At 41.9% G+C, this 25,727-nt stretch overlaps 1 protein-coding gene across 1 annotated transcript in view; it reads right to left on the bottom strand.

The window, feature by feature from the left end:
* pitpnm3 (PITPNM family member 3) overlaps positions 1-25,727 on the bottom strand; it is a 323,972-nt gene that overhangs the window by 262,362 nt on the left and 35,883 nt on the right. The window lies entirely within an intron of this gene.

Genomic DNA, 25,727 nt, shown 5'->3' with positions numbered 1-25,727 from the left:
ACGAAAACAGCATCTCGTCGTCTGCCTCACCATTGAAATGCATTGAATGGCGTGAAGTTGCTGTATTTACGCGGTAGATACGAACTAAACTTGCCACAGAAAGTCACACACCATCCCGACTTGGAAATATATCGCCGTTCCTTCATCGTCGCTGGGTCAAAATCCTGGAATTCCCTACCTAACAGCACTGTGGGAGAACCTTCACCACACGGACTGCAGCGGTTCAGGAAGGCGGTTCACCACCACCTTCTCAAGGGCAATTAGGGATGGACAATAAATGCTGGCCTCACCAGCGACGCCCACATCCCATGAACAAATAAAAAAAAGTTAAATCTTGTCCATTTCAGTCTAAGTACCCTTTTTAACAACGTGGTAAGTGCTAATTACTGCCAGTCAACCTCTCTGGCACTGAAAATTAACTATTACAAGTGTGGAGTCTCATTCCTTCAGGTTTTAATTGTTTTTTTACTTTATCTTTGTCTCTTTTTTCTTTCTCTTAATCCAATCATTCTTTCCCTCTTTATTTCTCTTTCTGTACCTGATTTGACATTAAATTCACCCACGCTAACTTCCACTTCCTTCTCAGTCCTTGCACTGTTAATTTTACAATCCTTCAGTCTGAATGGTTAGGGACATACACAGTTGCTTGCCCTGTTCACTCAGGTCCCTGTTTCCCTCGCTGCGATGTTATCAGCTCCCAACTTCAGCAACTTGTCGTGCAAAAAAAATTAAAAACCTAAATGGGCAAGGGCAAGTCTAACTAACGGCAGATGCCGTTAGATGCCCTGCCACAGCAAATTATGGTCCATTATGAAGGAATTTCTTACTGGAGTCATTAGCTCGGATGCTATCTCAGCAAAAACAGAAAACTATTGCTGCACATAGATTTTGTAATGGAAAAGTTTGACCTCAGCTCTAAAGTGCACGGTTTAGTTGGGAGATTGCTGCGGTTCTCAACAATATTCACAGTGCTCACTGTCAACTAGAGAGAAATCTGCTCTCTAAATATTTTAATTGTACATTTCCATTGCCTTTATGTACAGGTAGGAATGATCAAGCATAGAGCACTGCTAACCAGCCTCCCGTTGCCAGTGTGATTTTCAATCCTCGAAAACAGCTGACAAGATTGGTATCAAATGTAAGTGGTGGTTTAATGGACCACCAAAGTTTACCTTTAATTTTTAGCTGGGCTTAGCATCATTTTTTAATACTACAGCCAATATTCATTCTTCTTGGTGTAAGACCACCTCTTGCAGATGATTACTGAGTATATTTTGACCTTCTATTTACCAGTAGTGTTCTGGTGATCAATGAAGAATATCAGTGACTTTGAGCAGCAACATCAGTGACAGCAAACTTAGATTAAAGCAAGACAGGCACTCCCATGAGACACATGTGATGGAGTGCAGCTTAGTGCTATTTTTATACTTCCAGCCTCAAGTGATACCTCAGGCTTATTATGGCTGACTAGTGACTGGAAGTTACACTGCTAGGTTTTTCCAAATATTGACAACAATGCTAATAAACAAGTAGGATATGGCACAAAATGGAGATCAGCTTCGATCCGGTCAACTACAAAATGTTTCCTCCACTCCACCGTGATTGTTCAAGAGATATAGGCGCCGATTTTTGTTCTCGGCATTCATCGGGTGGGTGGTGGATGGAGCGTTTACACCCCCTGCTGGATGAATGCTCCCCAGAGGCCCAGGCTGTTTCCATGGTCAGTCCACAATAGATTAATATCTGCGAGCAGCCAGCGCTGAACGAGCGCCGAGAAGTCTGGCAGGTCCTCTGAGGAGCTGCGTCAGAAGTAGGTTCTTAAAGAGAGGGTGCCAATCCCAGGAGGGGCCAATAAGGGATCATCAGCGGGAGGGAAGATCATTGGCAAAGATGGTTATGAACGTTTTTCTAAACAACCTGCAGCAATTCAGCCTCTCAATTCCACTCCATTCAGTGGAAGATCGGAATTGTATTTGGTTCTTAAATATGGCATAGGACCCCAGTTTAAATATCTTAATGAGGCTCCCAGCTGTTTCGGGCAGGATGGCTGGCCACCTATTTCACGGCCCGTTTGAAAATCGAGTCAAATGGACCTTAGGCCGAAAGTGAGCAATATGTCTTTTTCTTTAAATTTATATCCCCCCTCCCTACCCCATTCACACTGAAAAAACAGGGTGATAGGCAGAAAAAAATCACCCCCATGAAAATATGAAGAGGATAATGACAAGCCAGAGGACTGCAATAAAATATCATAACTTTCATACAAGGATGTAGTTCAAACCAGAGATTCAAATGTCGTCAGAAGCAAAGCTTAAGCGATTGATAAAGTTCCCATGAGCACTAAGGTTGTGTCACAAACTTGTATTTCACTCCTTGGTGTTTGCTATTTATATAATATTCTCTATTGTCACTGATTTTTTTCAAGAAAATAAATTTAAAATGGGTCACCAGCTGTGGGCTGACAGCTCTCTGGTGTGTTGGCTACTGGCCATCACAGCAATGGCATGACTCACTGCTGGAGATCTAGTTTATATGTCTTGGTGACATCATTACTAAATTTTACAGCATCATGCGATTAACACAAGGGTATTACAGTTTGTAATGTCATTACTGAAAATTGTAGTGTCACATAATTAACAGAAGGGCCAGCACAAGGTTTTATTAAGCATGTACATATTCAGACTTCGATACTGCTCCCATATCCAGGAGAATCTTTCTCCCCCTTTTGGAAATTATATAAGAAAAAGTTTGTCATCTGATAGGTGGCCCCTCTTTCTCACACACCTGAAGCCTTTCTATCCATTGCAGCCTTTATTGTGTCTCTTTCTCTCTCTCTTTATATATATTTTATCGATGCTCAGTACCATTTTACATTTTCTTATCTTGTTGTTTCTTATATATTATTTCTTATCTATGCATCATCTCTAGGTTGAAATTAAGACACTTTGCAAGTCTCCAACTCAAACTTGTTCTTTCCCAGGATCTTAAAATTGTGGAACTCCTAACCTTCCTCCTACAATCTACAAACTATCAAAACAAATCTTGATTTATCAATGTACCTTGATGTATATTGTCTTCTATGCTACTCTTTTGAATCTTGCAAGTGCCCTGTTCTATGGGCTTTAGTCCTTCATCTAAATTTATCAATGATATTTATATCTTATTAAAAATCTTACGTCCACGTAGTCTTCCTGCACAACTTAACTTCTTGTTGTCACATTTCGGTCACTTTTTTTGTGTCAACCTTTTCTGTATTATAAATTCCTATGTCCACATTTATAATGGGTTTTGCCAATGTCATCACACTGTGACACGCAATCTGGCAACCAGGTGCCCGTAAATCACTCAAGATGTTGATTCATATTTATGTATTCCGAGTGCATGTCTGGACACAGTCCTCTGGAACCACACTGAAAAGAGGCAAAGGGCACTTTGTTGTCATTGAGGAAAGACCAAAGTCCCATTGCAGGTTAAGTTTGTGGCGCATGAGACACTCATCCAAACAGTTGTTCTTCATGGTTCAAAACTCTTAAGCAGGCCACGGAAGGGCTTCCTCCAGCCTATGCGCGAGATCCAGGACCAAGCTGCAAGGTGGATTTATGACAAAAAGAGGAAGCAGTTGCAGGGATGGAAGGCTGTGCCCACAGTCATGTATCACTTACTCTCCTGGAGAGGATGTCCGCCTCACAACGGGTATGCTTCTTTGCCAAAGCCCCTCACATGACGACCTCACTTGATGGCATCCCAGTTTTAGAACTGCAATGTTATGCTGCTTCAGGTGCAGTTGCTTCTCCTGTGTGTTTTGCCACACAAAAACTATTAGTCACACCACACAAACATCCTAGAAATTCCAGGCAGTTGGCATTTTTACAGCGCAGTAAACTCAGCTACTCTGGAGACTACTTAATCTACCTAGAACACAAACTATCAAGTGCATCTCCAGCAACAGAATATAAAATGGTGATCAGTCAGATATGCATAAAGCTTTATAAAATCTTGGGGCTGTGACATGGGGCTATCATGTTTACCCATTTTGCAATGCAAGTTTCAAGATAACCTGTCAAACTAGATCATAGGCGAGAAAGGATTGTAACCAGACTGCTTATAGGAACCTGATTAAAATCCATTCACTTTGGGATAAGTGTAGATAGTTGTAAAAATTCCCAGTTAGAAGATGCAACAGTTACAAGGTATCATTTAACAGTCCTAACTCAGATCCCTGTATTTCCTGATCGGGTGAGTTCCATTATGATGGATTTCACCACTTTTCACCCACCAGAATTTTTCTCCATCACTTCCAGCAGCCACACAAAGCACTCACCCATCCTTGAGCAGCTCATGCAGATGAGGCAAAAATGCATTATTTTCCATCATTTCCCCAGGTTCTTATTCTCACCTATATGCAAACTTATAAAAAGGGGGACAGGAAAAGACAATCTCGGGCGTCAAGCTTGCTCCAGACAGACACAGTGCAGCCTCATACACCATTAACTTCCACCCGCAAGTCACACAATCTTCTGGGTGAGAAAAAAACTTGTTGTTAATTTAGGAAACAACTGGGAAACTCCTCTTTAACCCCCTAAGATAATCAAGCAAGCTTCAGGAGACTGAAACAACTCATGAGCCTTCCTATATCCAATCACATTATAATCTACCTTTTTCTCTTGTTGCCCTTTTCACTTCACCATTTCAGACAGGCCATTATGAATTTCACCATTGGCAATTCCTCAGTAACTTTGAAGCGTAATGCAGGCTGCATAGCACCCACCCATTGGTACTCGCACATCAGAGTACACTGGCAAACGCACGCATTCTTGCATATGTTGGAGCTGCAGTTCCTGTGAAGGCTCCATTTTACCAAGGAAGCTGTCACTGAGTTATTCTACAAGCGGACCTCCATCACAGGCATCGCACTGCCCTTATGTTATGGGTGATTTTCGGGCTGCTATTGAGGACATCAATAATATTACCCAATCAGATGCATTAAGAAAGTAACAGATGCACTGTTTTCTAGAGAAAGCAATTTCATCTCCTTTCCCATGCACAATCAGGACATTGCAATTTTATAGAGCAGCAGGACTTTCAATGGTCTCAGAAATCATAGATTCCACCCACATGGCTCTACATGGTCCCTTGCTCAATGGAAAAGGATTCCATTCTCTCAATGTTTAGCTTATTTGTAACCAGCAGCAATGATTTACACAAGTGAATGGCCACTATATTGGTTGCTGCAATGATGCCATTATTTCAAGGCAGCCCATCTTGCCAGCACTTTGACCCAGAAAGGCAAGTCTTGAGGTGGCTTCTGGGAGATCATCTACCCTCTGCACACAAGTATCCCAGGACTTCCAGGTTTCCCAGGCGCCAGGCAGCCAGATTTTCAGGCTGAAGATTGGAAAAGATCAGGGGCGGTGGGGGGGTCCACCATCAGGGGTGGGGGGGGTGGGGTTCGTCGATTGTGGGGTTCTGATCATGCCAGGTGAGCTTGTTGGGCTTGGATGAAGCACTCCTGCTCCTCCAGGCCCACAAGCCGTGCAATAAAGGCACTCACCTCGTGGATCCAACCCTTCTCACCTGCTTTCACCTGACGTGAATCAGAAGCGATGGAAATCCCGAACGGGTAAGGTAGAATTCGTTTAATATTTGTAATACACAAAAAATTAAGTGCCTCAACTATCGCAATAAGATACATTGCCCCTTTAAATATCAGTCCACCGGCTTTAAGTGGGGACGAGACTGCTTGGTTTCTGTTGCGCACGAGCATCCAAACGCGCCTGGGATAAACCCGGAAGTGGGCACGCTGGAGTCGGGATGCGGACCCGCTCCAAAAGCAAACTATTTTTACTGTCACCCCCCACCTCCCAAACCCACCCATTCTTGGGGGTTACAATTACCTCCCAGGTATCTAAATTGATGTGTGGACATCCTGCTAGGAATGTGCTTGTGTTCTACATCCTGCACAAGTTTTCCTTACAAAGAGGCCTCATCATGGAGGTCCCAGATAAGGAAACCTCTACTGGCAGCAAGGGGATCAGCAAGAAGTACGGGTGACAGAGATGCAGAGGATAACCTATTGATAGCTTCAAAAGACATTTGTGTCACTCTCATACAGGAGACATTCTCTTAGCTCCAAGAGGTAACAGTGAGCCTGTATAAAATATTAATAAGACTCAGTTAGAGTACTGTGTGCAGTATTAGGCTCCACACTATAGAAAGGATGTTGAGGCTTTAAAGAGGGTACAACACCGATTCACTAACTTGCTGCTAAAGAAGTATAAATATGAAAAAAGATTTGAAAAATTGAGTCTTTTTTTCATTAGAACATTGCAGATTACGGGGTGATATAATATAAGTGTTTAAAATTATGAAGGATGGGACAAGATAGATAGAAGCAGATTGTTTCCAGTAGTTGAGGGGTTAAGAACGAGGGGTCTTAGATACAAGATTACATGTAAAAGATTTTGAACAGAGGGCAGGAGTAGCTACTTTACAAAGAGAGCTGTGAGGCTGTGGAATTCATTTCCAGGGTTAGTTATTGAGGCAGAGACTATGTCAACATTCAAGATTAGATTGGATAAATATGAAGGAAAAGGGGTTGAAGGGATATGGAAACAAAGGGGGTAAGTTTAATTTGAACTCACGTGGAGTGTAAATGCAGACACAGACTGGGGGGCTGAATGGCCTATATCCATGTTGTAACTCAGGCTTCTGGGGCCAAAGTTCTGGAATTCCCTCCCTAAACCCCTCATCTCTCCAGCTCCCCCTCCTCCTTTAAGAACCTCTATAGTGCCCATCTCTTTGACCAAGTTTTGGTCACCTCTCCTAATAATTTCTCTTCAGCTCAACATCCATTTTTTTTTGATTGTGCCTCTGTGAAGCATGTTGGGAGATTTTGCTATGTTAAAGGGGTTATATAAATGCAAGTAGTTGTTGTTTAATTTAATTCAAAACCTTTATTCTCATCTTTAAATCCCTCAATGGCCTCGCCCTTCCTTTTCTCAGAAATCTCCTCCAGTCTAAATTCCTTTCTGAACAGTTCTTTCATAGAATCATAGAATCATAGAAGTTACAACATGGAAACAGGCCCTTCGGCCCAACATGTCCATGTCGCCCAGTTTATACCACTAAGCTAGTCCCAATTGCCTGCACTTGGCCCATATCCCTCTATACCCATCTTACCCATGTAACTGTCCAAATGCTTTTTAAAAGACAAAATTGTACCCGCCTCTACTACTGCCTCTGGCAGCTCGTTCCAGACACTCACCACCCTTTGAGTGAAAAAATTGCCCCTCTGGACCCTTTTGTATCTCTCCCCTCTCACCTTAAATCTATGCCCCCTCGTTATAGACTCCCCTACCTTTGGGAAAAGATTTTGACTATCTACCTTATCTATGCCCCTCATTATTTTATAGACTTCTATAAGATCACCCCTTAACCTCCTACTCTCCAGGGAAAAAAGTCCCAGTCTGTCTAACCTCTCCCTGTAAGTCAAACCATCAAGTCCCGGTAGCATCCTAGTAAATCTTTTCTGCACTCTTTCCTCTGATTCCAGCCTTTTATTTGTCTTCCTTTTCATCTGCCTTGATCCTACTTTTTGAAATTGCCTCCCTAAATCAATCTTTTCACCTTTAAAAACCACCTTGAAACCCATCTCTTTCACTAAACTTTTGGCTCTCTCTTGTAATCTCCCCTTTCATGGCTCAGTATCCATTTCCTGGTACTTATTTATGCAACACCTTGAGACGTTTCTTTACTTTAAAGATTCAATATAAATGCAAGTTCTTTCTTTCTTTCATGACATCAGGTGGGCACAAATCATGCTTCAACCGATTTCTTTTGGGCTTGCACTTGATTGGAAAATCCGGACTAAAGTCTCAAGTTCAAATCCCAATCATGATGAATGTTTTTACTCTATTTCCCTAAAGATCAGCTCACAAGCCCAGGCTGGATTCTCCAAGAGGAGAAGATAAAAGTGGCTGAGGGGTGGGCCCTTGTTCACCACTGTGCCACTGATGTGGCCATTTCATGAGTCCATTATCATATCTGATAGCCTCACAAACATACCCAACAAGTTCCCTATTTGAATTTTTCACTGTAATCAAGCCAGAAACTGATTATAAGATGTAAAATCCACAAGTTAAACTTAAGAAAGAACTTCTTTAGGCACAGAATTGAAGACTTATGGAATAGAAACAAAGAAAATTTACGGCACAGAAGGAGGCCATTCGGCCCATCGTGTCTGTGCCGGTCGAAATAGAGCTACCCAGCTAATCCCACTTTCCAGCACTTGGTCCATAGCTTTGTAGGTTATGGCACTTCAAGAGCATATCCAAATACTTTTTAAATGTGATGAGGGTTTCTGCCTCTACCACCCTTTCAGGTAGTGAGTTCCAGACCCCTAACACCCTCTGGGTGAACAATTTCTTTCCTCAGCTCCCCTATAATCCTTCTACCAATTACTTTAAATCTATGCCCCCTGGCTATTGACCTCTCTGCTAAGGGAAATAGGTCCTTCCTGTCCACTCGATCTAGGCCCCTCATAATTTTATTTACCTCAATTAAATCACCCCTCAGCCTCTATTCCAAAGAATATAACCCCAGCCTATCCAATCTTTCCTCATAGCTAAAATTCTCCAGTCCTGGCAACATCCTTGTTTATCTCCTCTGTACCTTCTCTAGTGCAATCACATATTTGCTGTACTCAAGCTATGGCCTAACTAGTGTTTTATACAGTTCTAGCATAACCTTCCTGCTCTTATATTCTATGCCTCAGCTAATAAAGGAAAGTATCCCTCTTAACCACCTTATCTACCTGTCCTGCTACCTTCAGGGAACAGTGGACAATAACTCCAAGGTCGCTCTCTTCCTCTACACCTCTCAGTATCTTCACATTTATTGTGTATTCCCTTGCCTTGTTTGACCTCTGCAAATGCATTACATCACACTTCTCCGGATTGAATTCCATTTGCCACTTTTCTGCCCGCCTGACCAATCCATTGATATCTTCCTGCAGTCTACAGTTTTCCTCCTCACTATCAACCACATGGCCAATTTTTGTATCATCTGCAAATTTTTTACATGCATCCTACATTTAAGCCTAAGTCATTACTGTAAACCACAAAAAGCAAGGGACCTGGTACTGAGCCCTGCGGAACCCCACTGGAAACAGCCTTCGAGTCACAAAAACACCCGTTGACTATTACCCTTTGCTTCCTGCCACTGAGCCAATTTTGGATCCAATTGACCACTTTCCCTTGCATCCCATAGGCTTTTACTTTTTTGGCCAGTCTGCCATGTGGGACCTTGTCAAAAGCCTTGCTAAAATCCATGCAGACTACATCAAACGCACTACCCTCATCGACCCTCCTTGTTACCTCCTCAAAAAGTTCAATCAAATTAGTCAGACCCTTGACAAATCCATGTTGACTGTCCTTGATTAATCCATGCCTTTCTAAATGACAGTTTATACTGTCTCTCAGAATTGATTCCAATAATTTGCTCACCACGGAGGTTAGACTGACTGGCCTGTAATTACTAGGTCTATCCCTTTCTCCCTTTTTAAACAACGGTACAAAGTTAGCAGTCCTCCAATCCTCCAGCACCACGTCTGTAGCCAGGGAGGATTGGAAAATGATGGTCAGAGCCTCTGCTATTTCCTCCCTTGGTTCTTTTATTTGCCTGGGATACATTTCATCTGGGCCTGGCGATTTATCTACTTTCAAAGATGCAAAACCCCTCTCTCACTATGTTTATCCCATCCAATTTTTCACACTCCTCCTTAACTACAATCTCTGCATCGTCCCCCTCTTTTGTGAAGACAGATGCAAAGTATTCGTTAAGAACCATACCCACATCTTCCGCCTCCACACATAAGTTACTTTTTGGTCTCTAATAGGCCCTACTCTTTCCTTAGTTATCCTCTTGCTCTTTATGTATTTATGAAATATTTTTGGGTTTAAACTGGGAATTGGGAATCAACTGCCCATCAGTGTTGATTCAGTAAAATAGAATTGGATCAAATCTTGATTCACCAGGGACCATAGTGATCATGGATGGAGAGCAATTGCATGGGGCTCTGAGCGGATCCAGTGTGCTTATTTATAAAATGAATATAAAATATGCACAAATCTCAATACTTTCATTAACATTTTTTAATTACATATCAAAATATGAATTTCTTTATTTTCATTCAGTAATGTACTTCCTGAGAGATTTTCAATTTAAGAAGGTTGAATAACTTATTCATTGCTACGTTCTTATCTCTTAGTTGAGAGTAATGCTGTCCTAATAATTTAAGAAAAGGGAAGGTCAAAAAAGGCTTTAAGCTTTAAAAGAAACAAAAATGAGTTCCATATTTTAAAAGTAACTTTTTTTTGAAGACAATAATAACTAAAGCACAAGTTTTTGGAATTTATAATCAAACCTTATCAATATATTTCTAGTCTTTAGATAAGTTTCTGCTAGTTTACTTTCAAAGAATCAAAGAATTTGGTTTTAAATCCTGCAACCCTCTTGCGCACAATTGCATCCAATTACCTCTTATTTGTGAAAGCAGAAAGCTGCAAAGGTCAACTTCATTCAATACAACACCCCAAGTCTGCCGATGTAATAAAGGAGATCCTTTCAGTGCAGTTCTAATCATGATAACTATCACAAGGACATAGTTAAATCAAGAGAAAGAGATGTAGGCCTCGGTTTTAACTTCCCTCATCTGGCATAAACCAGACCGGGTTTGGGGGGGGCAATTAAAATGGAGTGGGGGAATTGCACACTCCTTCCCTATCCCGATCTATCTGATTGCAATTTTAAATTGCAGGCGGCAAGGACACCCGCACCATGCAGGCGGGGTCCTCTTTAGGTCAGGCTCCAATGAGATCAGCGCGGCCTGATCTGCAATTTTAACCTGAGGCCTGAGCGGGAGAGCAGTGGTGGCTTCCTCGATGGTAGATTTGAAAAAAGATGAAAGATTTGATTGACTGTTTTTTGTCTGAGTTTCTGGTTCATAATTGGTAGATCTTGCTACCTGTCTGAATTTGAGCAAATCACCATAGTTACCTTAACAGATAATAGTAAACAATTTTACAACACCAAGTTATAGTCCAGCAATTTTATTTTAAATTCACAAGCTTTCGGAGATTTTCTCCTTCCTCAGGCAAATGTTTCAAGATCTCCTTGAAGCCTACGCATTTATACATATTGAACAATAAAACATGGTGTTTACAGACTGCCCCTGCAACTGCCCGTTGCCAAGGCAATCACCGTGTTCAGACAGAGAGGTGTTACCTGCAGAACCTCCGAATACACATTCAACAAAAAAACAAACAGGGAAAAAAAACAGAGAAAAAAAAACACAGAGAGGCAGAAACATCCGGAAGGCAGAGAGAGCCAGCAAATGACCCATTATATTAAAAACAGATAACATTTGTTCGCTGGTGGGGTAACGTGTAGCGTGACATGAACCCAAGATCCCGGTTGAGGCCGTCCTCATGGGTGCGGAACTTGGCTATCAATTTCTGCTCGACAATTTTGCGTTGTCGTGTGTCTCGAAGGCCGCCTTGGAGTACGCTTACCCGAAGGTCGGTGGATGAATGTCCATGACTGCTGAAGTGTTCCCCGACTGGGAGGGAACCCTCCTGTTTGGCGATTGTTGCGCGGTGTCCGTTCATCCGTTGTCGCAGCGTCTGCATGGTCTCGCCAATGTACCATGCTTTTTCCCTGTTTGTTTTTTTGTTGAATGTGTATTCGGAGGTTCTGCAGGTAACACCTCTCTGTCTGAACACGGTGATTGCCTTGGCAACGGGCAGTTGCAGGGGCAGTCTGTAAACACCATGTTTTATTGTTCAATATGTATAAATGCGTAGGCTTCAAGGAGATCTTGAAACATTTGCCTGAGGAAGGAGAAAATCTCCGAAAGCTTGTGAATTTAAAATAAAATTGCTGGACTATAACTTGGTGTTGTAAAATTGTTTACAATTGTCAACCCCAGTCCATCACCGGCATCTCCACATCATAACAGATAATAGTTATTTGTGATTATCAAGTGCAAGTGTGATATACAGTTTGCATTCACATGTGATGAACCTGTGACACTTAAAGGTGTGATTGATGTAGACTGGTAACAAGACTTCTATTGATATTATTAGATCTTCTGAGGCATTTCTGGGGCTGAGGAAAGGAGTGGAGGTATCCCTGGGCCTTAGGATGGGAGTTGAGGTTTTTTAGATGGGAGTAAAGGCATTCCTGGGACTGGGCTAGGATAGAAGCATTCCTAACATTGTGACAGAAACTGGTAAGATCAAAAAGATCAGTTCTAGTTAGAATACGACATGTCTGCACTATTTACAAGTTATGTATAAGTAGCTAATTGAACTGTTTTTTCCGATCAAAATTATATCAGGACACAAGAGTTCATGTTCACAAAAAAAACCTGACAGCTATCTTCATGCATTTATTGAACTTTAGTGTTATCATGTTTTTTCCATCAACAGGTGAGCAGAGAGGAAAGGAGATCCTTATCAACAGCAGGTCCTTGTAAAGTTTATAAATGACCAGTTTCTGGTCGATCATAAAAAAAATCCCAGTGTGTTACATGTGGACTGCACTGTGCAAGGTAGTAATGTACAGTACATACACAGTTAACACCTCACATGATGTCAGATATTGCAAACCTAAAATTCAGAGTGTTTATCAATGCTTTCTGAACCCAAAGATACAATGAAACATGAATCTATATATATATATATACATTACGCTCACATCAAAAACATCATTCCTTACCTCCATTTTTAAACAAAACAGGAGTGACAAGAGTTATGATCAGTCAATGTACTTTCATTTCATGTTACTGCAATATGGATCACATAGTACAACATCACATATGTATCTTGTCATATGTGATTCAGACCCAATCATGTTGTACTATGTAGTCCATATTGCAGTAACATTTATTTCAGAGTGTCACAAGGGAATAGCATATGTTATGTATATTATATAGGATAACACTCTATCTGTAGCAGATCACAAGACTTTAACACATTGAAGGATTGAGATATCAGCATAGATATCATAGGCCATAAGCTTGAACAGTTTATTAGTGTCAACCCAGCACTGTAATGTGTTAGATGCCTTGGTAGATACTACAGAATGTGTTACAATGTAAAATATGTAAACCTATAAATTACTGCTGCCAATATTAGCAGACAAACATCACACATTTATATGACTTTGCTTTGTCAATTATTTTAACAGAGGTGTTATCTAAATGTATTAAAATACAATTAATGGGTTACTGCCTGCATTAAGATAGCAGATAGAGGAAAGGTTACTGCCTGCACTAAGATAGCAGATAGAGGAAAGTGATACAAACACGTTAAGTATTCATCTGTAATATCGCCAACAGTCAATTCTAGGCCAAAGGGAGTTTGAAGTTACATTGAGCACTATTGGTTAACGTGTGCATGTCAAATTCCTGTGTATGCTACTTTAACAAAGCTGTTAGCCATTTCAAATAACCCATTGGAAATAATGTCCATAAATAGGGCACAGATGGATTTTCAGCCTATTAGTGACTCCTTAACTGTTTTTATTTTATTTTACTAGTAAGAGTGTTATGGTATGGACTAAAAAGACCCCTGAGATCAACTCACACGATCTGACAAGTGATGACAATATAAGGTGTGTTCACAGGCTGGAATATTGCATTTTACAAATTGCTACTAGGGCACATCATGGTTTTATAGCATCTATACATTATATGACTAATACGCTGGGAAAGCAGTTCAGATGATTCTAAACATACAGATCTAACTGAAAGTTTTATTAATGTTTTAAAGAAATATTAAAAAGGAATTATATCAAAACGCCAGACATTAATTTCGTGAACATAGGACTCGGAAAGGAAATCTGTCATTGTTTAGCAGTTTATCACCAACTGTAAAATTTTATAGGTTATTGAACAAACTGTAATGTATGAAACATCAATTATATTGTTCTCTGAGGTAGCAGCAGTGCACAAACATCTCAAACATTCAAATTTTTAAGAACATAGTTGACCTTTGTATAAATGGTATTCTTTGAAGTTAGTCAAAAAGCTAAGATATAAAGGGACATAGTCTTATATATGGATTCCCTTTCATCCCAGAGATAGAGCAGTTTCTCTGCTACTATGGGTGCTGGGTAAAGAGCTCCTCATACTGCAAAAGCTATTTCTTTCACCCGCTGCCGCCTCGAGTTGACCTGTGTGACCCGTGTTTTAAGTTGTAAACGGACTTGGTGCATTGAAGGCTTTCCATAGTACGTTATTTGCGAGTGTCGGTGGTTTCAAGGTGCAGCTTGTATCTATTACAATGTAAGTTATTTGGGACTATCAATAAGTGTCCGTTTTGAACAGGTGTCCATTTTTTGGGAGTGTCCGTTTGAACAGGTTTCACTGTAGTTGAGTCACTGAAGCTATTATTCATTTTTGTTGGTCTCCCAACAACTGTTGGAGCAACTACTGTCGGAGGGAAAAAGTGATGGGGTCCACTGGAATGTCCCACACTCTGCTAGACTCCACAACACCACAAGACTTTAGGTCAATGCTTCAGTGAGCCTCACGACACTCACATTAAATATCAGGACCGTTTTTACAAACTGAAGTGTGCCACTGGAACAAACATGATGACGACTGTCATACGAGGCTTAAGTGGCACAAGGTACGATAAACATTAATAACCTTCAGAATTAAACAACCAAATGGCCTTCAAAAAGAAAATGCTAACAGACATTTGTCAGAGTTATTTTTTTATTCGTTCATGGGATGTGGGCGTCGCTGGCGAGGCCGGCATTTATTGCCCATCCCTAATTGCCCTCGAGAAGGTGGCGGTGAGCCGCCTTCTTGAACCGCTGCAGTCCGTGTGGTGAAGACTCTCCCACAGTGCTGTTAGGAAGGGAGTTCCAGGATTTTGACCCAGCAACGATGAAGGTACGACGATATATTTCCAAGTCGGGATGGTGTGTGACTTGGAGGGGAACATGCAGGTGGTGTTGTTCCCATGTGCCTGCTGCTCTTGTCCTTCTAGGTGGTAGAGGTCGTGGGTTTGGGAGGTGCTGTCGAAGAAGCCTTGGCGAGTTGCTGCAGTGCATCCTGTGGATGGTACACACTGCAGCCACAGTGTGCCGATGGTGAAGGGAGTGACTGTTTAGGGTGGTGGATGGGGTGCCAATCAAGCGGGCTGCTTTATCTTGGATGGTGTTGAGCTTCTTGAGTGTTGTTGGAGCTGCACTCATCCAGGCAAGTGGAGAGTATTCCATCACACTCCTGACTTGTGCCTTGTAGATGGTGGAAATGCTTTGGGGAGTCAGGAGGTGAGTCACTCACCGCAGAATACCCAGCCTCTGACCTGCTCTCGTAGCCACAGTATTTATATGGCTGGTCCAGTTAAGTTTCTGGTCAATGGTGACCCCCAGGATGTTGATGGTAGGGGATTCGGCGATGGTAATGGCGTTGAATGTCAAGGGGAGGTGGTTAGACTTTCTCTTTTTGGAGATGGTCATTGACTGGCACTTATCTGGTGCGAATGTTACTTGCCACTTATGAGCCCAAGCCTGGATGTTGTCCAGGTCTTGCTGCATGCGGGCTCGGACTGCTTCATTATTTGAGGGGTTGCGAATGGAACTGAACACTGTGCAATCATTAGCGAACATCCCCATTTCTGACCTTATGATGGAGTGTAACTAGTATGTGCTCAACCGTGCCGATCACACCAGTAAACTGATAGTCATAGCGATTCCCGAACATGTATAATGCAAAGCTGTGTCAAACTGTTCTGAAGATTAAGAGTATTACAAATAAAAAGAGAATGTATGCAAGACATACACAGAGAGAAACTGAGGGAGAGGAGACAGAAAGAATGGAAGACAAACAGAACAGAGAAAAGGAAATAAAAAGACATGCAAAACGAGCTACGGACATTTTTATTTTTGTCCATGAGCAATGCCATGAGAGGGCAACTTGTACATTTTAAAATATTCAAACATGGAGTAGCCATACCATCGATAAATATATTAAGTCTATTTTCCGTCAGTGGTGAAACTGAGTGAAAAACGTGAATATGAAACAGGTTCCCTCATTTTATACCCACACTGAGTTCCTCATTCACATTAGTGACCAGAGAAAACCCCAAAACATCCTGGCCTCAGTAACAGGGTCAGCCTGGGCCTGTCACAGACTCAGTAACAGGGTCAGCCTGTCACAGACTCAGTAACAGGGCCAGCCTGGGCCTGTCACAGACTCAGTAACAGGGTCAGCCTGGGCCTGTCACAGACTCAGTAACTGGGTCAGCCTGTCACAGACTCAGTAACAGGGTCAGCCTGGGCCTGTCACAGACTCAGTAACAGGGCCAGCCTGGGACTGTCACAGACTCAGTAACTGGGTCAGCCTGGGCCTGTCACAGACTCAGTAACAGGGTCAGCCTGTCACAGACTCAGTAACAGGGCCAGCCTGGGCCTGTCACAGACTCAGTAACAGGGCCAGCCTGGGCCTGTCACAGACTCAGTAACAGGGTCCGCCTGGGCCTGTCACAGACTCAGTAACTGGGTCAGCCTGGGCCTGTCACAGACTCAGTAACTGGGTCAGCCTGGGCCTGTCACAGACTCAGTAACAGGGCCAGCCTGGGCCTGTCACAGACTCAGTAACAGGGCCAGCCTGGGCCTGTCACAGACTTAGTTAATGGGTCAGCCTGGGCCTGTCACAGACTTAGTTAATGGGTCAGCCTGGGCCTGTCACAGACTCAGTAACAGGGCCAGCCTGGGACTGTCACAGACTCAGTAACAGGGCCAGCCTGGGACTGTCACAGACTCAGTAACTGGGTCAGCCTGGGACTGTCACAGACTCAGTAACAGGGCCAGCCTGGGACTGTCACAGACTCAGTAACTGGGTCAGCCTGGGCCTGTCACAGACTCAGTAACAGGGCCAGCCTGGGCCTGTCACAGACTCAGTAACAGGGCCAGCCTGGGCCTGTCACAGACTCAGTAACAGGGCCAGCCTGGGCCTGTCACAGACTTAGTTAATGGGTCAGCCTGGGCCTGTCACAGACTCAGTAACAGGGTCAGCCTGGGCCTGTCACAGACTCAGTAACAGGGCCAGCCTGGGCCTGTCACAGACTCAGTAACAGGGCCAGCCTGGGACTGTCACAGACTCAGTAACAGGGCCAGCCTGGGCCTGTCACAGACTCAGTAACAGGGTCAGCCTGGGCCCATCACTGACTTAGGGTCTGAGTGCTGTAGGCCTGATTTTAGAGGTAAAGTATTTTTACCCTCAACACCCTACTCCCATTAGCTAGCCCTAGTTATTCACCTGAACCTTAATACACAAAGCTAATATACATCCGCAAAGTTCACTTCATCATATTTATTCTGTCTCATTTTTACCAGATTCATGCTAATAATTGTGTTGCAGCTGAAAGCTATTCATAATCAGCAATTGTGAACAATAGTCTACACTGCCAAGTTCTTACAGACTACCATTCAAACTATGTTAACTTCAGCTCCACCTCCACTGATACATCCATCTCAATCAATGTAGCTGTGGGTGAGCGTGGCCATTCGCAGCCATTTTAATTAAAAAGATAATTACAGCCATTGATTTTGTTTCTCCTAATGAGTGATGGTCTTCAGTCCTGTTTTGAAGCATTTCTTGATTTGAAGTTCTGGAACTTAAATTCTTGCTCCAATGTGATTCCCAAATATCTGCAGGAATCCTGGCACTATACACATGCATGATCTCTAAAAATATATTTAGATGGTGATGTGCACATTCATTTGCCAATGAAAATCTCAACATCATAACGAATTAAAACATTAAAGTTGTACAGTCGTTCCTCAGAGTGTGCTGTGTGTCAGTGAAGACACACAGCACAAACAGCAACAACTATGTGAAGCCTACAGTATCTTACATGTGAGTGGTAATAAACTCATCAGAATTAAAGGGCAACTGTGATAGGAAATTTGAATTTGTCTTCAGTCTTTGTGCTCAGTGACAGCATAACACTGTCAGTTCAGGTGCACCGTGCGTCCAATGCCTGCACTAAGCATTCTCACATCAGATACAGTATCTGTCAGATGTTATCAGCAGCTTCTCCTGTCAATGTGCATCAGACTTCAACTTAAGTAGTCCTCTCTACTTCGTAACTGGAGACTTTACATGTTACATTCTCACCCATCATCTGATTTTCCCAGATAGGAATGGTCATTTTGTGGAATTTGCCAAGAGTTCAAATTTCAATTGAAACATAAAATGTACTTGAGTGGGTACACTTTGACTTATCAGTTTTTATAACCTGCGTTCAAATGTTAAGGAAATATAAATGACACTGAAATCTCTGCATGAATTAGCTTTAATGTAATTGCTGTGCCCTGTGCATACTAAAAAAAAATCAAAGATATACTCAACTCTTATTTTGCTGTGTCCGTAGTAGGGAATTTGTTCTTAGGGAGTCTTCCTGTATCAAGGATAATTGATGCACAATTCAGGCAAACAGTTTTTAAATTGTGTTCCATCAGTCTTCTTATCTGAACTACCCAAAGCCATTTCTATTCGATGTAACTGAGTGCAGGGATGGGCCATTTATCTTTTTATATAACCCCAGTGTCAGTTGGCTATTTTAAAAGCATTGGTTTGTAATATTGCTTCTATTCAATAATACTGCCCTCTTCTGACTGTACACTTCAATACATTGGGTGCTGATAATGCAGGAGATCCAACACATCGACAGAGGAAAAACAGATTTTTAGCTAACGGTATATGACATTCAGTTCATGAACACATTATCAAATCATTCATGCAGATTAAAGAAAAGTTCTATTCTACTTGGGATTCTAGTTACTTAAGTGTTGCTTCAAATTGATTGCCAGGACATATCAGGGGTAAAATCACAGTTTCTGATACAATGATTCCTTATAAGAGAGAGTTCAGTGAGGAAGACTAAATGGATTTTCTTTTAAAGTAGAAACCAGCATGAAATAGTGGAAATATGAGAAGGGAGAGGGGAAGTCCATGAATATGCACCCAATTCATATGGTTATTAAAGAGGGGATTCTAGGCACTTGCTTCCTCATCGCAACCAAATTATTCAAAAGGTTTAGGTTTTTACCCCCATTATTTTTACTTGTATTTTCACTACATTTATATCTAAATTATTAAAGTAATATAATGGATTGCTAATAATTACCAACATAGAGCATGAGTTGATCACAGCTTTACAGATCAGTCGATAGATCTGCCAAATTTTTAACCTGACAATATTTTGAATAATGAAATGCAATATAACTTTGTGCTGAATTAATATCATCACCTCATTGTATAAATACCAGTGTTGTCTACTACTGTACCGTCACTGTCTCAGAATCTGATTTTTCCCTCTATTCTTTAAGAGGAGGAGTCCCGAATCTCAATGATTTTAGTCTTTGTGAAGTAGGATTTTATCAACATTGATGTGCAAATGGCAAAATGACATGATCAGCACTCCAGCCAGCATGTTTAATTCATTTGATAAGCAAGGCAACATGAATTAAAACAGATGTACAGTCAAGCTTTTAAATAAGTTACCTGTACAGCAACTGATGAGCTGTAGGTGCACTGGAAATGCATCTTTAAACAAAGTAGTGAAGTTATCTTTTTGGAGGCTAATTGGACATGGTGTAACAATTAAGAGAAATTTAAGATTTTCAGTGCAGCTTCCAAGGGCATGGTTGGGAGAAGGGAGTTTAAAGGCAATAACACGATAAAAAGGCCTCGGATGACATCATAGGCCAAAAGCACACCCTTGAAGCAATTTAGATATTTTACACAAGCTTTGAGAGTCCATTCCTACCTTTATACTCCTTATTACTGTTTTTAAATGTTATATATTTTATACATATATAATTCATTGAAGGTTTCTAGCAATTTACATAATGTGGAACATTTTACGAGACCCTTTTGCTCCAGAAAGGGTGATGGCGCTGCAGATTGCAACATAAGCAAGTACAGGTTGATTAAGTATGTGGCTTTCTGAAGGGTGTTACAAGGTCACTATTATTAGTTTACAGTGAGTGCCAGTGAATTCTAGCTAACTTGTTTTATTTGTTTCTCCACAGAGTCTGCTTTTTATTATTAGAACCTTTCCATGCAATATTGGTTAAATTGCCTGCTGAGATCTCAGAATGCAACTTATGATTAACCACTGAGCTCCACAAAGTAGCAAGTGCATATTAGACATCGAGGATGCTAAGGCATAACCCCATCATGAAACAATATTTGAGCTGGATAACCTTATGTGAAACAAGTAAGTGAACTCTACCAATTAATTCCCAATGATGAGCCAAGGTTGCAACAAGCCACTGGTAATACATGATTCACATCCTACACGGGCATGCAGGGAGTGAGATGTCTTTTAGATAATTCCAAGCATATTGCCTGATTATTTTTTTTTAATCCATTTATAAAAGTAAATGTATGCTCTTGTACTTGTGAGCTGCCCCTCCCATTCATTCATATTGTAATTAATTTAAACCATTGCTCTGAGGAGTTAATGCTTTACGCAACATTTAGAACTGGTAATCTTTCTGTCAGAGTAAACATCAATGCTGGTGCCAGGATTCTATTCATTACAAAGCAGAGGACTTTTAGGGATACATTTACAAAATTGCAGGTAGATGGCACCGTATGTGATCTCCTATTATAACCCCATAAAGCCCCAGGCCCTACACGGTTGTGCTATATCATTTTGACCCGAAATTAGCTAAGCAGTTAACACTAACCCCCCATTCCACTACCCCCCAAAGGAAACCCTGCATGTAGGGATGGATGGGTAGCACTGTGATGAGTGAAGGATGCAAATCATTCAACGAATGAAGACAGCCCTACCAAATGGATGATCTATCTTCTTTCATTCTGCATCCTCCATAAAATGATAGACATGTACTAAAATAACACACATTTAGGAGAGGGAGGTCCCTGCTTGGGAGCTGTAACATCAAATACAACAAATCTCCCTAAGGAACCGACACATTTTGCACTAATGTTTAGTAAATGCTGCACAGTAATGTTTAATAAATTGATGCCAATTGTTCCATTTGGCAACTTTCCCTATGCTATCAATTGGAACCAGATTAAGAGATGCCCATGAAGCACCCATGAAACAGGTGAAATGACTTTTCCAAGATAAAGCTTTTTGAAGTAACTGATTGGATCAATAACGGGAATTCATTAGATGTAACATATAGGTACTTTCAAAAGGCATTTAATAAGGTGTCTCGTAAGAGGCTTGTCACAAAAATTCAAGTGTACAGTATAAACAAAAATGTAGTTACATGGATATAAAGTTGGTTGATGTGCAAGAAACTGAGAGTTAGGGTAAACGGGTGTTGTACGGATTGGAGATGGATTGGAAGTGATGTATCCCTGGGACCACTTTTGTTCTCAGTATATATCGATGATTTGAACTTGTGTGTAGGAAACAGAATCTCAAAATTTGCTGACGACACAAAAGTAAGGGGTTTAGCAAACATGGAAGTGGACTGTAAAAGACTTCATGAAGACATAGACAGATTAATGGAACCGGCAAACAAGTGGCAGATTCCATTTAATGTGGATAAGTGCAACATAATATATTTTGGGAGGGAAAACAAGAAATGGGAGTACACACTTAATGAAAAGACACCTGAAGAGTGTGGATGAAGAGAGAGATCTACGGAGGAATTTTAACACCCAAGAACGGGTGAGTTGCAGTCGGGTGGGAGGTGAAAATAGTAGTTTTTCGGGTCATGACCGCAACCCGGCTCCAATGCGCCCACTTCTTGGTTTAACACGGGCGCATTTGAATGCGTGCGAGGAACACTTTATTGCACTCTTGTGGGCCAGGAGGAGCAGGAGTGTTTCCACCAGGCCCAACGATTTGGAGGAGGGGACCGAGTGCAACATATCAAAATTTGCAGATGATACAAAGATGGGAGGGAAAGTAGAGAGTGAGGAGGACATAAAAAACCTGCAAGGGGATATAGACAGGCTGGGTGAGTGGGCGGAGACTTGGCAGATGCAATATAATATTGGAAAATGTGAGGTTATGCACTTTGGCAGGAAAAATCAGAGAGCAAGTTATTTTCTTAATGGCGAGAGACTGGAAAGTACTGCAGTACAAAGGGATCTGGGGGTCCTAGTGCAAGAAAATCAAAAAGTTGGTATGCAGGTGCAGCAGGTGATCAAGAAAGCCAACGGAATGTTGGCTTTTATTGCTAGGGGGATAGAATATAAAAACAAGGAGGTATTGCTGCAGTTATATAAGGTATTGGTGAGACCGCACCTGGAATACTGCATACAGTTTTGGTCTCCATACTTAAGAAAAGACATACTTGCTCTCGAGGCAGTACAAAGAAGGTTCACTCGGTTAATCCCGGGGATGAGGGGGCGGACATATGAGGAGAGGTTGAGTAGATTGGGACTCTACTCATTGGAGTTCAGAAGAATGAGAGGCGATCTTATTGAAACATATAAGATTGTGAAGGGTCTTGATCGGGTGGATGCAGTAAGGATGTTCCCAAAGATGGGTGAAACTAGAACTAGGGGGCATAATCTTAGAATAAGGGGCTGCTCTTTCAAAACTGAGATGAGGAGAAACTTCTTCACTCAGAGGGTGGTAGGTCTGTGGAATTTGCTGCCCCAGGAAGCTGTGGAAGCTACATCATTAGATAAATTTAAAACAGAAATAGACAGTTTCCTAGAAGTAAAGGGAATTAGGGGTTATGGGGAGCGGGCAGGAAATTGGACATGAAGCTGAGTTCGGATCGGTCAATGCCCTGTGGGTGGCGGAGAGGGCCCAGGGGCTATGTGGCCGGGTCCTGCTCCGACTTCTTGTGTTCTTTAGATTTGTGGTTGGGATCAGATCAGCCATGATCTTATTGAATGGCGGAGCAGGCTCGAGGGGCCGATTGGCCTACTCCTGCTCCAATTTCTTATGTTCTTATGTTCTTAACAAGCTTACCTGCCACGATCGGACCCCTGCGATCAGCCGACCTCCCCTGATGTTGAACTATCCCCGCGTTGTCTTCGACCCTCCCCACGATGTCTCCAGCCTCCTCGATATCCAACCACCCCCCCCCCACCAATAAACGACCCTCCCTCAAATCCCCCCCCACCATGCGATGACCGGCCCCAACCCTCAACCACTCCGATGACCACGCCACCCGACCCCCCGAGATGACCGGCTCTAATACCCCCCGTGATGAACGATCCCCCCACCCCCCCACAATGTCAGACTTACCTGACATCCATTCCCGGCTGCTTTCCTGCACAGGAAACCCGGAAGTAAAATCGGGTCACAATCCAATCGCATGTTCCGACCCGCCAACTTTACTTCCAGGTTTCACCCCCGAAAATCTCCCCCCCACCCCCAACCCCACCCCACTCTCTTGTCTCCAGGTAAAAATCATGCCCCTAGGGTTTCACATATATATCAATCCTGAATACAAGTGCAGGTAGATAGAACCAAAACGGTCAACAGCATTTTGGGTTTTATAAATAGAACCATACAATACAAGAGTAAAGAAGTAACGGTAAATCCATATACTGCATTAGTTAGACAACTACTATTACAGTAGTGTGTGCAGTTTTGGGCCCTCCATATATACAGGTGCCTAAATTACTCTGTACAAGAGATATAGTAGCTTGGTATCTACATAGTAGAGATGATGTTCCAGTTCAGATTTGTATAGTGGAGAATAAAATAATGGAACAAAAATTTTTTCACCCAAATGAAACTGAGAAATGGACTTGGGTAACAATTAAGGACTGTCTGTCAAAATGCCAAATCAAATATCAGCGGTCTACCATAAGGTTTTGCAATTCAGTAACTACGAGTCAAAACTAATGCCAATGTAGTTTTTCATGGAAGAATCTTAAATTCACTTGTTCAAAGATACATTAAATTGTGAAGAGCTAAATTAAGATCCCAACTTTGAATCACTGAGGGTTTAACTGGGCACAGTTTTCAGTTTGCATAAAATGGGATGCCAATGGATGATCCCCTAATGATCTGTACACAATGAAAGAACTGATTTTTCTGCAACATGAACCTGGATAGAACTAGGTTTTAAACCAAAGTTAAACTAATACCAGAAATAATCCAAAATATATGGGACATCTCATGGGATAGGGCTAGATGACTTGGTAAAAAACAGAGCTACAACTTGTAGCTGTCTACATGGACATGCCTTATCTCTTACACATCACAACGCACAATAAAAACACCACCAGAAAACAGCAATCTGAAACAATACATTCAAAAATGGTCTTGTTTGTTATAAACAGTTGAAAGATTGATTCTTAAACATGTTTAAGTTTGATGCCAATTCGATTTGTTTGCCACATACTTTGACAGAGACCCTAGGATGATTGACAGGTGGCAGCAGGGTGCCAGTTAATCTAACGGCATGCTGAGATGGAATGTAGAATACATTCTTGAATTTTAGTATGAGATCCATAGAAAATATGCACATTTGGATCAGGCACTGTAACATTTCTTGTAGAGTTAATGATTTTCATTCATTTTTTCTCTTGCCACACAGTATAGTGCAGTAGTCATTCTGTGTGTATTGGCCTCTGCAATCAATCATTCTTATATATGGGAATACTACTTAAATCCATTTAGGGCTGTTTGGGGTTTATTTCGAAAAATACTTGAATATATCATAACACAAAAGACATGGGGCAGAATCGTTACCCACTCATAATTACATTTATTGGCCTGATATTTGCTATTCATCTTTAGATATTAAAAATGTTTGTGAAGCTTCTGTTTAGTCGGCTGCTGTTTGAGCCACATGGGTGATCAGCGCACAGTTTTGCCGATAGGAAACTATTACTAGTATATTCCTTAGGACATCTGAATCCACTATAGGATCCCTTTTAGATGCAGTTAATTTCCTACAAGATTCTATTGAACAAGCTGAGAGTCCTGTGAAAATATTTTTCAGAGAAAAGCCTTTGTTAATTTCACATAATCAAAACCTTTCTAAAGAACATCAGTAAGTGAATGAATAGGACAGCCTTCTGTCGATGACATGTTCTCCAAGGTGGCAGTCCAAATTGTGAACAAAGCCCTCTAGAGAATACTGTGGCAATTACTACTCCATGGGAATATTAGGAAGACCAAAGCCATTGTCCTTGGTCCCCGCCGCAAATTCCGTTCCCTAGCCACCGACTCCATCCCTCTCCACAGTCTGAGGCTGAACCAGACCCTTCTGAACCTTGGCATCCTATATGACCCTGAGATGAGCTTCCGACCACTTATCCGCTCCATCACCAAGACTGCCTACTTCCGCCTCCGTAACATCGCCCATCTCCGTCTTGCCTCAGCTCATCGGCTGCTGAAACCATGCCTTTGTTATTGACTATTCCAATGCTCTCCTGGCTGGCCTCAGATTCTTCCACCCTCCATAAACTTGAGCTCATCCAGAACTCTGCTGCCTGTATCCTAATTCGCACCATGTCCAGTTCTTCCATCACCCCTGTGCTCGCTGATCTACATTGGCTCCCGGTCTGGCAACACCTCGATTTTAACATTCTCATCCTTGTTTTCAAATTCCTCCATGGCCTCACCCCTCCCTATCTCTGTAACCTCCTCCAGCCCTACAACCCTCCGGGATCTTTGCGCTCCTCCAATTCCTGCCTCTCGCACCTCCCCGATTTTAATTGCTCCAACATTGGCGGCCGT

This window comes from Heptranchias perlo, chromosome 28 (genome assembly GCF_035084215.1).
Source record: "Heptranchias perlo isolate sHepPer1 chromosome 28, sHepPer1.hap1, whole genome shotgun sequence".
In the NCBI taxonomy this organism is placed as follows: Eukaryota; Metazoa; Chordata; class Chondrichthyes; order Hexanchiformes; family Hexanchidae; genus Heptranchias; species Heptranchias perlo.
The sequence above is the reverse complement of the archived record's forward strand: the minus strand, read 5'-3'. Positions and strand labels throughout refer to the sequence as shown.